At 32.9% G+C, this 13,365-nt stretch overlaps 1 protein-coding gene and 1 non-coding gene across 5 annotated transcripts in view; both read right to left on the bottom strand.

The window, feature by feature from the left end:
• PCDH9 (protocadherin 9) overlaps positions 1 to 13,365 on the bottom strand; it is an 867,425-nt gene that overhangs the window by 152,498 nt on the left and 701,562 nt on the right. The gene's annotated exons all lie outside the window — the stretch shown is intronic.
• On the bottom strand, positions 2,237 to 2,344 carry LOC123649531. The gene has a single exon (XR_006739039.1). It is a non-coding gene; the product is annotated as a U6 spliceosomal RNA (small nuclear RNA).

Here is a 13,365-nt window from a genome sequence, read left to right as displayed (position 1 = left end):
TATTCATTCATGTGGAATTTAAGACTACAAATCACATTTGTTGCATTTTAGAAAATTCCCTTTGCATAGTTTTAGTTCTATCAAAACTAAATAAATCATCTTTAGCCAAAAAAATGTTTTAATCTTCAAGTTCCTCTGGGATACTGTACATTTCTATTCTTCTTACACTTCACTGAATTAAAATTGGTATTTTGTGTTGAATGCAGAAGATTGTTGAGAAGTAATATTGATCTTGAAAAAATAGCTCAGCAAAATAATGGTTTTAGCTTAACTAATTTACATATTTTAATGCATATACCTCTAAATCCATTAAAAAACTGAGTGTCTATATGATCAGCTCTGCAAAAAAAATAATACTATACCTTACTTAGATTGTGATTTTGCTTTACATGCAGGAGATATCATGACATTAAAGCAATATACACAAAATGTGAAGCCTACAATTGTAGAAGTTTATTGTTTTATGTGTACGTCCAATCCCTGTCTTTTTCATAGCAATGTTGTCATACAGTGCCTTCAGAATTAACAAATAGCTACTTTAGAAACAACATCAACTGCACTGCACAATATGTAATAGCCAGGCAAATTGTGAGTAAAAATATAGTACCAAAGTAATTTTTTATTAGTTATTAAAAATGGTTGTAATTGATTATAAGTTGAAAAAACTTATCATACAAGCAAATAGATTTTGATGTCAAATACATTCACAACCTGAGGCCCTACCATAGCATTCCAATTCCTTGCTCAGTGATCCTATTCAACAACTTGTATTTATTGAGTACCTGTTGGAGTGGTATACTCGAGCCAGCTCCTACCAGCTTGCAAGAGCTGATTATTAAGTATATACAAAGTTTACAAGCAATTGTTAATGTGAAGTCAGTCATGAAGGATGTATTTACACCACGGAAATTGGCAATGGTACAAATCCTGCCTTCCCCCAGACCCTTTACCAGTACAATATTATTGTTATGTTGAAAAATCTGCACAAAGTGCTACAGGCAGCAAACAACAACTAAGACCCAGGCCCAGTTAACATAATTATTTGAAAGGATTGGATTAGAGAAGATAAATAAAACTTAAAAACTGAAAATAGGAAGAGTTAAAGCTAATTTTGACAGTTTAAACCTCTATGGTTTGAAGAAAGTAAGTGCCGTTATCAGAAATAAGGAAATCAGGAAGGGATATTCATTTGGGAAATCTGGTTGGAACATGAGTTGTTTGTCTAAGGATGATATTCAGTAGAAAGGTCAGGGGAGCTAAATATCAGAGTTCGAATGATCTGTGCTCACATCTTTGTCTCTAACAGTAGCTCTCCAAATTGTCTGCACATTAGAATCAGCTGGGGAATCTCAAAATATACTAATGTCTGTGTCCTACCCCCAGAGATTGTGACTTAATTAGTCTGGAATATGGCCTAAGCTTTGAAAGATTTAAAAGATCCCTAGATGTTTCTAATGTGCACGCTGGCTTGGGAAACACTGGTCTATGATTGAACCAATTTTAAATTTTTTATTGCCTTAAATTCCTGAAACAGAGAGAGAAATGGATGCATCACAAGTTTTAGAGAATGCAGGTCATTCCCTCAAAGTGTGCTCATTATTTGCCATTACTCAGAGCTGAGGAAGAAAGTCACTCTTATTTTCTACTATTAATATATATGAAGAGTTCAGTTAAATGAATTCTGTTGCTTTATACTATAAAAAGAATTTTAACAATTGATAGGCAAGGAATTGTGAGAAGAAAACTAATTTTACTTGGTACAAATTGAAATGTCACCCCTTGAACAAGCTACCCAAATAAAATCTTTCTACATTGTATGATGCATGTCTAGCCCATCAAATATAATTCTCTTTTTGCCTCTGTCTCTCTCTTTCTTTGTCTCTCTCTCTCTCTGTCTTTGTCTTTCTGTCTCTGCCCCCTCTCTGTCTCTCTCTATACACATACATGCACACACACACACACACACACACACGTCTTAGATGCATGTTTGTAATTATGGTGGAAGAAGTAGCTTAATCTCCTAGGTAATCTTTTGTAAGGAAGAGAACTACCTCCTTAGATATACGCTCTCCTATTGGGAAAATTCAATGAGATTATAAACAATCAGCTTGATTCTCCCCTTTGTGTTCAAGAGAGTACAGAATACTTTCTCCTAAGTGTCAGAGGTCTACCTTTACTTTTCTACTTTTTTTTTTCTGATCACTTCGTATTTATTACATGTTTAACTGAACTTTTTAAAAGTATGGAACACTTCACGGATTTGTGTGTCATCCTTGTGCAGGGGCCATGCTAATCTTCTCTGTATTGTTCCAATTTTTAGTATATGTGCTGCTGAAGCGAGCACTACCTTTACTTTTCTAAATGGCAGGCAGAATTCCAGATTCAAACAAAAAGGAATGGCTTAGAATATGTTGTGTAAAATTTTACTGATGTTCTTCCCTCTCCAATTGTACTCTGCCACATATATTTGTGCTGGACACCAAACAACAAAATGAGAGAGAGAGAGAGAGAGAGAGAGAGAGAAAGAACAGAAATAAGATCTGCCAAACATGACTTCACAGTATTCCTTGTGCATTTAAAACACAGATTCTGATTCAATAGATCTGGAATGTGGCCTGGGATTCTGCATTTTCATTAAGCTCCCAGGTAAAGCTGATGCTTTGTACTCTACTCGTTCATGGACTTCACTTGGAGTAGCAAGACAGTAAATATCTAAAATAAAAAGTTTGTTGCATTCATTGAGTTCACTCATTTATATCCTCATAGGCTCTATGGAAATACCATGCTCAGACACAGAAATATCATATACACAGCATGGGAGAGTATCTTCTCCTTCCCAAAATCATTACGCTTTCCTCAAAGGTACAATTAGTCATTATTAGCAAAAGATGTTTTATTAGGCATTAGCTTGAGCAAGCCATGAATATACATACAATTCTGTATCATTTACTAATATTAGGGTGGATATCTAGGGAAAAAAGAGGTAAAACAATCAATCAGCATTAAGAATTTAACTGAGGGTGTATGACTGTTTTATACTATATACACCAAGGTGATCAAGGGCATTCTTTCTGCTCAAATATTTATTTTGTAAATATAAAATCAAAATATTGGAATCTCCTCTTATTATGTGTATTTGCACAAATTGGTGAGCAGCATCAAGTGGTTTACCCGGTATACAGTGCAAATCAGCCCATTAAGACAAATGTAGTCACTGTCTTATGAAAGAAAGTGAATGATTAAAAAAAAAAAAAAATGCTCCCGCAGCAGGTTCATGGTGTGATCAATGGCACTCACCTTCCTTTCTCAGTGTAACCGGAATGTCTATCAAAACCAGAAAACGGAAGGCTTCAGAAGCATTATGTAGCTAAAAAAGGAGACTATTTTACCCATTAGTAATAAATGTACCTGCTGAGCAGAACACAGCTATACCTGAAAAGGTTCCACAATTCTCTTTTGCTTAGCTCTCCCTGCTATGAGAGAACCAGTGTGCTAAAGAGCATTTTGTAAAAGCAAAAGAGTTTATATAATTGACTTTACTGGAATTAGAGACAGAGTACAGTGTGCTCAACCTGAAGCAGCCCACACTCTATGATGTAGGAAAATTGCACAATTTAATAGCCAGATATAGGGACTGTGAAGTAATAGAAGTAATCAAAGGCTTGGACATGCTTAAAGGAACAAATCTGTTACTTTTCCATTTACTCCAGAGAGGGGACTGCAAGTGGACCATTTGCAGGAAAGTGCTTGGGCACAGTTTCCTAAATTTGGGTAGTCCTTTTAGGAAAGGGACAATTTAGAAATGGACAAATGTAAGTATCTTAATGTTGCGGTGTCTTTTAGAATTTAATTCTAGTGTTTAAAGATTCCAACTTCTCTTTCATGTGAAACAGTTAAAAAAGATATCTCTAATATACTGCAGTTAATTTTTCATCCTCTTCTCCTTGACCACAAGAAACTTTAACTTCATTCAGGCTACCATCTTTCTACATGGAACACATATTTTCTGTAGAAAGGAAACAACTAAGCCATATTTAGGGTGAAAGCATATTAGCCTTTTTTGAACATCTGGTAGAAAGTGAAGTTTCAGCAGTAGCAATTTATACATCTGTACCATCTTGGGGGAAATGTGACTTGGGTGATTTAATAGCAAAAAGTAACACTGATTTGCACTGCAGTATCAACAGAACAACAGCCTGTGAAAATCAAAATCATTAGCATCATAACCTTGGAGATCTTAATAAAACTTTGAAATTACTAGAATTCAAGTGATAAAAAACATTTTATAGGGGACCAAAATATTTTTAATAAATCCAGAAATTTGAATGTAAAATTTTGAGGGTAGAAAAAAATGTATTAGAAATCATTTAAATTGTGTCATAACCTGAATCTAAGAGCATTTATAATGATTCAAACTAAGTAGCTGAGCTTTGGATTGCAACTAAATTGCCAGTTAAACACACATAAAATTAATTTCAGTAAAATGTAAGTATATGTGACAGCTCAATTAGTATGATTTATATACTTCAAAATAATTATACTATTAAGGTAGACAGTATATGGTCTAGTTTTCTTCACATCAAAAAAAAATTTCTCATGCTTTGGTTAGCTTAAACTAACCAAAACAATTTTACTTTATTTACTGATTGATTAGTTCCAATTTAATAATGAGCACATGCGGTGTTTGTTTTTTCATTCTTGCGATATTTCACTTAGAAGAATGGTCTCTGGTTCCATCCAGGTTGTTACAAAAGGTATTAGTTCACCATTTGATTTTACGGCTGCATAATACTCCATACTATACATATACTACATTTTATTTATCCACTCATGTATTAATGGGCACTTGAGTTGATTCCACATCTTTGCAATTGTGAATTGTGCTGCTATAAATATTTGAGTGCCAGTGTCTTTTTTATAGAATTCCTTTTTTTCCCTTTGGATAAATACCCAATAGTGAGATTGTCAAATTATTATTATTAATAGTATTGAATTTTCTTTTATTATCTACATAATCCCACATAAATTATGTCTATGTATATTTTAATAAAATAGACACATAAATTTATACATATATCTTCTGTATTAGCCAACAAAATGTTTTATTAAAATATATTAATATGGTAAATAATCTCTCACTTAAGCTAAAGGAAATAATAGTATTAGACTCTTAAATAATGTGCTTAAATTTTGGTAAGTAAAGAAAGTTGCCTTCAGTCCAGCATTAACGTTTTCAATGTGTTCTTCAAGAAGTACCAAGTTCACCAAAAAAAAAATTAAGAATTCTCACTGTAAAAAATATGGAATCTTGGTTCTGGAATCACTTTTTTTACAAATATTGGCAGATTCTTATTTTTCCTCACAAAAATGCAACTATATCTCATGACCAAATTTTTGAATCAATTCAGTTCTATAAAATTCACTTTTCTCTCTCTCTTTTTTCTCTTTGTCTATTTTTTTCTCCTCTCTCTTTCCCTCCCTTCCTCCTCCTCCTCTACCTCCTTCTCTACTATGGACAAGTAAGAATGAGAAAATAATCAAATTAGAAATATTTATCTTGTTCTGTCCACTGATGTACTACTACTTACAATTCAATAAATCCATTTCTGAATTCTAATCTCCTTCACACCTTCCACTTCTCCCATCTCACCAATAACCCTATTTTTTTGTCATGAATCTCTTACCTCGGTATAAGATATCAGCATTCCCTCAAGCCAATAGATAAGGAGATTCTTTTAAGTCTTCAATTCCTTCATCTTTCCAGTATCTGTTGAAACCATCTGTTCTGCAGTGTCTAACTAAGCCTGCTACGGATGTCTCAGTGCTTGTGCTTCCTAGTCTCATGCCCCTTGCTTTCAGGACCCCATGCTAAGACAGTAGTGCTGCTTATGAAAAGTCTCAGTTCCATTCTTTATGCTACTTTAGGGATAATCATTCCAAAAAGATATCTGGTCACATTATTTTTTCCTTTAATGGCAACCTGTTACCTTAAATGTGGCTTTTAAACTCTAGTGTTTGAGGAGATAATGTTTTAATATACCTGGAATAGTAGAAAACTATGTTTTAACATGTATGTCAAGTGATTTGATTCCAGGTGATTGGAAAACACATTTTAGAAAAACTGTTTTAGACCTAGAAGTACAACATATGGATAAGAAGTCTTGCAATTGTCACAATTTTGTTTAAATTTTAATGTCATTGAGATGACTTAAAGAAGCGTCACATTCCACAAAGGATCTCACTCACCCACTTGTTACTGAATGTATTTTAGGCATTACAGAGACTTGATGACAAAAAAGTTTCCAAAATAGAATAAAAACTTTGAAAACAAAATGATCCTTTCTAATTTAATGAAAAATTTAATGAAAAACAAAATTTATTGACTTCTATTCGTTTAATCCACATTTTTAGAATTAATTTTCAATATTAATTGTAACAATAAGAATAACAAGAAGTAAGATTTTCACAAACCAACTACAGGGTTTTGCTTAGGTTTTGCTTCATGAGGCCCTGGGCTCAAAACTAGCATGAGTTAAATATAGCTCACATGGCAGTTAATGTGTTAATAAAAGATGCTCCCTAACCTGGAAGAATTTCTAATACAATAAGGAAGGAGATATTTGTTTGTTCATTCATTTTTAAGTAATTAGCATAAAATGCAATGCTGTAAAGGAACACAAAAAAGTTAATTATAACTAGGGAATACTGCCAAATACTTCACAAAAGTGGTAATGCTTTTGTATGTTTGTATATATTTTAATATGTACATATGGAAAAAGCAAGCCAAACAACATAAAAAGACAAAATTTAACAGGATGAAAAGCTGGTTTTCTCTCAACCCAAGCTTCAGCTTTGCTGATTCTCTTCCATAAATGCAACCACTGCTCTTGCTTTTGTGTGGATTCTTGTAGAAACCCTTTATTCATAGTCAAGTACCCAAATCTACTGAGTGGGAGTTGTCCATCTTCTTCTCTCCTCTCAAACTTTCCCAATTTCATTCTTGGATGATGACTTTGTCTACTTCTCTGAGAAAGCACTAGCACCCTCACCTACCAGTCAACTCCCATCTGTGTGCATATCCTCAGTCTTTCCTCCTATTCTCTGATTCAATTGTCCATTCCTTGTCTAGGGCATGCTCTAGATACCATCCCCTATCACTAACATGAGAGCATTGCTCCAGCAATTATCCCTCTCTCCAGTACCAGCTATGTCTTCTTTTGAATGGCTCATAACAATCAGAAAAAGAAAAACAAAACAAACAAAAATAAATCAAAAATCTATCTTGACCTCTAATCCCACTCTAGTTCTTCCATTTCTCTGCTCTTATGTATAGCAAAACAATCTCAAAAGTTTATTACACTTGTTTGTCCAATTTTTTGTTTCTCTTTTCTTGTGAACCCATTCGAATAAGGTTCCCTGATCTCTTCTCTTCACTGAAACCTCTCTGATCTGTGTCAATAATGATCCTTCTGTTACTAAATCCCATAGTATATCTAGAGGTCTAATTGTACTTTCCCATCTGCCTCTGAAATCTAAGTTTGTGTTGCTTCCCTGTCCCCTCCTGATTTGTTTATCTAACTCCCTCTTCCATACTCCAGCTGGATGTCTCGTAGGTTTCTTAAACCTAACGTGTTGAAAAGTGTCCTATTATCTTCTTCCCTAACCACTAACATGTCTGCCTTGTATTCTTTCTCATCCCAGGAAATGGCTCCACCAAACTCTTTCAGAAGCAACAGCAAAAAACCTTCAATATGTAGCTTGTTTTTCTCATACATTACCTACAATCTGTCAACAGATCATCTACCTTAAAAATCAATAGAGAAACAGTCCACTTCTCAATACCTCTACTGTCACCACCCTGGTCAAATATTCCATCATCTCAGACCCTTCTATTAGACCTAGGCTATCTAACAGACCTAGCCTATTCTCAACACAGAATACAGGGTGAAACTTTTAACATATAAGGCAGACAACTCATTTTTCTGACTCACCTACCAATGAAACTGTTAGCGTTGCCCAATTTTTATTAACCCACTCTCATATTCTAATTTCTTGAAAAGAAGATTCATCATGCCTTATGCTTCATGACAGTGCATACTTTACTTGCAGTCCAGTGATGATGGTAATACCATCTAGTAAATGTCTCCCAAACAGAAAGCACCAACTCCGTCCTAGTTTATTCATGGATAAAACACAGATGATAATATAATCCTGCGCTCAATAGCATGCACACCTCAGGTTTTAACAATTAGGATACACACATGGTGTCCATATCTACAAGGATCACATTGGGAATGAGTTGAACAAAGTTGCAAGTATATTCCTTCTATAGAGAAACTTTCTAAGCATTCTTCTATGTACTACCTTAAATACCTGAAGTTACAATCATGTCCACCGAGATCTGGTCAATCTGCAACCAAGGAAATAGAGGTAAGGAAAAAAATTGGCCCAAATATATGCAAAAGTACTATTCTGGAAACATAGTGTAAGTAGGATGTTTTCTAAAGGAGTCATTTATGTATTTGCATATGTGTGTGTTTTTTGTATTTGTTGTGTGTTTATAGGACCTAAAAGGAATTTGAGTCAAAAATGTTTCTGTTTTCAGGCTAATGTCTTTCTCATACTATTATCATTCTGAGACTACGTTGTCTACATTTTATTTAAATCTAGTTACAATTTCTTTTTGTATTGCATCAAAGCTGCTTATTAATTAAATAATTAGATAACATAGTTACAGTTCACAGTTTAATTTGTTATAATGATGATAGTGACATATATGTTTGCACAAAAAAAATTTACCTATGACAAAATCACATTACCTTGTCTTATTAGACATCTTAAATATATACATAGTATATCAATATTAATTTATAGAAGGCATTAATTGCAAAAAGGAAGGAAGGAATAAAGAAAGGAAAGAAATAATTGCTTAAATTGTAGCCAAATACATCATACTGGATTCATTTTCTCTCTTATCTCACAAGCTATCTCTTACCATGTACATATTGATGTTATTTCTTCAATGGCACTGAGCATTTTTATTATATTTTATTTTTTTAATTATAAAATATTCCTTCAAGATGTGATTATAGTGCACTGAAAATATGGGGATACTGGTATCTGAGATCACCTCTTATTTGTACACAGAGCTATGCATTCCTGCTTTCTGCAGGGCTCCCATTCCCTCATGAATTGCTTTCTCTCTCTCCCCCTCCTTTAGTTTCAGCCCTTCTCTCTTTTATCCTTCTATCATGGACATTTTATCTGCTGTGTCTGTAACTGATAAAGAAAGCCATGGCATTTCATGGACAGGGCCACTTTAATCGTCCTTCAAAGCTAATGGCAGAGTGATGATACTGTGAATTACACTGCCTGCCTGTCTTTCTAGAGTTTATCCACTTTCTACAGTGATTTCTGATGAATTCCTGAGCTGCAATGCCAGCTCTAGCTCTCTCCTTTTTCCTCTCTGTTTTTATGTTCTTAGTAAGTGATTAAGAAAGTACTGATTGACACCACTTCTGTATTAGTATAATTGCTTCCATAATTAAAATGTATGGCGTGACCCTTCATGCTAGTTTGAATTGTGACATCTGTGGGTATGTATATATATATATATATATATATATATATATATATATACACACACACACATAGATAAGAGAGAAAATAACAAGAAGATACAATTCAAGAAGGCACAGTATGACTTAACAGCACTTTTGTGCTCAGAATTATATATATCTTTTTGTTGAATTGTAGCACATATGCATACTTAAAACATGGCTTATCATATCTATCCAGTGCCTACTTCCTAAAATGTAGGCAATTTTATAAGATGCATTAACTCAATTTTCTAAGTATGTTAGCACCAGTCACTAAAATGCTCTGGGAATCCAAAAGTGTTAATGCATCTTTGAAAAGTGTGTTATTCCTGAAGAGTATTGGTAACTTACAAGCATCTGGGTCAGTTTAACTGTGAAGAAAAGCTCACCCAAACAGGGCCTCACTCAATGGCATAACAAACACGTCTCTGTTCTCTATGATGAGGTACAAAAATATCGAAAAATGTGAGATGTTATAAATAACTAAAGAAAAGGCCAAGGGAGGATATAAGCTGCATTGTACAGACACAAGCTTCAAAATCCAAAAAGACTTGAAGACTCATATAGGAATTAGCATTAAGGACTGTGTAAACACATGACTGGGATCATATCCTACCTATTCTACTTCTTGCTGATCACACCTGGACAACTGTCATCTCTCTGAGTTTAAACTTTCACATCTATAAAATGGAAACATATTAATATCTGACCTACAGGTGATTTGAAATGATTTTTAAATACATGTATTAAAGTGCATAAAGCACACTAGATGGTAAATAATAAGTATTCAATATAAGGCAGCCTTCATTATTGTTGTTTAACTGTTAAAATCTGATATGAAGAAAATACAGTACTTCTACAGAGCACCAAAGGGGAATGATTCCTTATCTTGTAAACCAGATCACCGTAGAATCCTCGCCTAGAGCTTTAAGAAAAATTGCTACTTGCACATAAAATCAATCTGTGTTTTCTACTTCATATTTTTAGCTACAGTTTTAAAAGGACTGATCAGTTTGTTCATGCCTTTTTTTCAGAGAGGAGGGAGGCAGCAAGAAAAGGTGATTGTGAAACTGTTACCTTGACAGCAAAAAGAACCAATGGTGAAATAAGCGAAAGTCATTGCTAATAGTTACTCAGTTCCTACAAGTTTAACTAAAAACAGTAAATTTTATTTAATTGATCTTATAGTGCTGGTTTTTTTTTTTTTGTAAAAAAATAGATTACTGCTATACTGATTTACTAGGGGAATCTGTAAAAATAAAAGTTGTGGATAATTTTAATTCCGTTTTAATGAATTCCGATTTCATCAGCTTACAAATGTGTGATTTTTTTAATATGACTGAAATTTGACTTTTTTTACTTTAACATTATGGTACCTAACACATATATCATATTCTATTTGCCAGACACTATGTAAAACAGTTTACTTACTATTAATGCATTTAATCTTCACAACAACCTTAGGAAGAAAGTCTTATTATTATCTTTTTTCACATTTGAGAAAATTGAGGCAAGTGAGGTTAAGCAGCTTGCCTGAATTTATGTAGCAACTAAGTGACAGAGTGAGAATTTCAACCCTGGTAGGCTAGCTTGAGAGTGTAACCTCAAAATCATCCTGCTATTATCAGAAAAATATGTAGAATAATGGAAGACCAATTTGTTGGGTCAGGATTTGGGTTACATGGTGGTTCCCCACAATCATATTTCTTCATGTAACATTTTTACTCATTTAAAATAGGAATGTAGTTCAACCTTTGTCAGAAAGAAAAACACATCTATATTATAACAATTTTGTTTTATGGACTGTCCTACTTGAAGTTATTGAATATGGACACTGGTGGCTAGGTGTTAATACTGAAAATTATTCCAGATATCCTATCGTTAAAAATCTTTTTTTCTCCCAGTTAAGGACCTTCTAAATGAGTTTTACAGTTAAAGCATCCAAGTTTATGTTTTGTTTTGTTTTGAAAAATCCCCTCAAACTTAGAAAACACTGCAAAAAGGAAAGAATATGAGGCCAAGAATGTATATACTCTATATTTTAAAATAATTATACTGTGTTGATAATTCAATGGAGAACTAAATCATTTCCTAAAGAAAGATTATTATATTTGATACTTTATTATTTCTAGTTCTATTTATTCCATTCAAACACTAATATGTTATTAGCAGCCTACAAAACCTTTTTAGTATATTATTTACATTTCAGACTTTTTGTTTGATTGATTTGCAATAGGTACCCCAGGAACTTCAATTAACAATTGTAGTTCATATATAATTTAAGACATTAAACTGTGGCAATTTATTTAAATGACTTTTGGACTTCACAGAGATGCTAAGTTTTATGGAAGAAATAAAATATTTTATCATTACTATCTATATGACAATTTTTGAAGGTAATCTTGGATGAGATTTTAATAAAAAGCCAAAGCGGGCACATAGAAAAAATTGTAAAAAAAAGTTAGTAGGTAATAAGAATTGAAGTATTAACATTTGCCAGTCTTACCTTTAATAATGTGTCTAATATGATTAAAAATTAATAATAATAAAAGTATATATTATTTTTTATTTCCATTGGCATATGTATATATACTCAGTCAATTTAGTGACACAAGTTATAATTACTACAATGAAGGCCACTAATAGATGCATACTGAAACTAAACTTGCATATCTCTATTTAAATTCTATCAATAACTCCTAAATAATGCATTTATTAGGAGTCACGTTACAATATAACTAGTAATTTACTTCATGCAATGTGATAAATGACAAAAAATGAGCCCTTCAGAATCATTTTGTATGTGTCATTAGCAATTCACTTCACATTCTTACCTATACAAAGTATCTTAAACCACTTAACAGCTTTCTAAAGAGAGCCTATCTCAAGTTATTAATATCTTTATTTAAATGAAGATCTTGCCTTTTCCTTGGGGACTAGTAAAGCTTCCTTCATAATGCTACAAAGAGAAAAGCAAATTTTGAATCTCCTAATGTCCACAAAAGAAACAGATCTGACTCTGTATCTCCTATGGATATGCAGGTCTCTATATGTCTCGGTAAGTCTGCCATTATCAAACATTGCTGATAACAGCTGTTTTAATAAAGTCTTTAAAAATCCTTAATTCTTTAATCTTGATATCACATACTAATCATAAACCTTTAATGTCTATCAAAAACTTCAAATATCAAAATACTTTTTTTTCATTCATTTAGCTTTGCTTAGTAGCATTTAAGGAAATTAAATGTAATAACAAATGCATTCAATATATTAATATAAACTTAAGCATAAATAACCGATGAATATTTTTATCATAATGACTATATTTAATCAACCCATAAGTTTACATTCATTTCTCATTTTGACTTATCTCTCTGCATGGGCAAACCAGCATGACTCTGGAAACAAAGCTCCGTGGCATATAGAACATAAATACTGTCCCCACAGAATAAGATAGTTTTTATATCTCTGGGTTCATACAGATGCTATCTGTTTAGAAGGCATAATTTCAATGGATAAAAAGAAAAAAACACAAAAAATATGATAGATTCACTTCTTTCATCTATGTACTAATCTGAAGCAGTGTAGAATAGACAGAACTATAACCAATAGTATAAGGTACAGTAGGTGCCCAATAGATATTTACTGAATTAACATTTTAAAGTTATGTGTAGTCAATATTGCAAAAAGCCTTTACTATTCATCAAAGTAATAATAAATTAAAAAAATCATAAAAATATGACATAAAATGCATACATCATAATAC

This window comes from Lemur catta, chromosome 13 (assembly GCF_020740605.2).
Source record: "Lemur catta isolate mLemCat1 chromosome 13, mLemCat1.pri, whole genome shotgun sequence".
NCBI lineage: Eukaryota > Metazoa > Chordata > Mammalia > Primates > Lemuridae > Lemur > Lemur catta.
The sequence above is the reverse complement of the archived record's forward strand: the minus strand, read 5'-3'. Positions and strand labels throughout refer to the sequence as shown.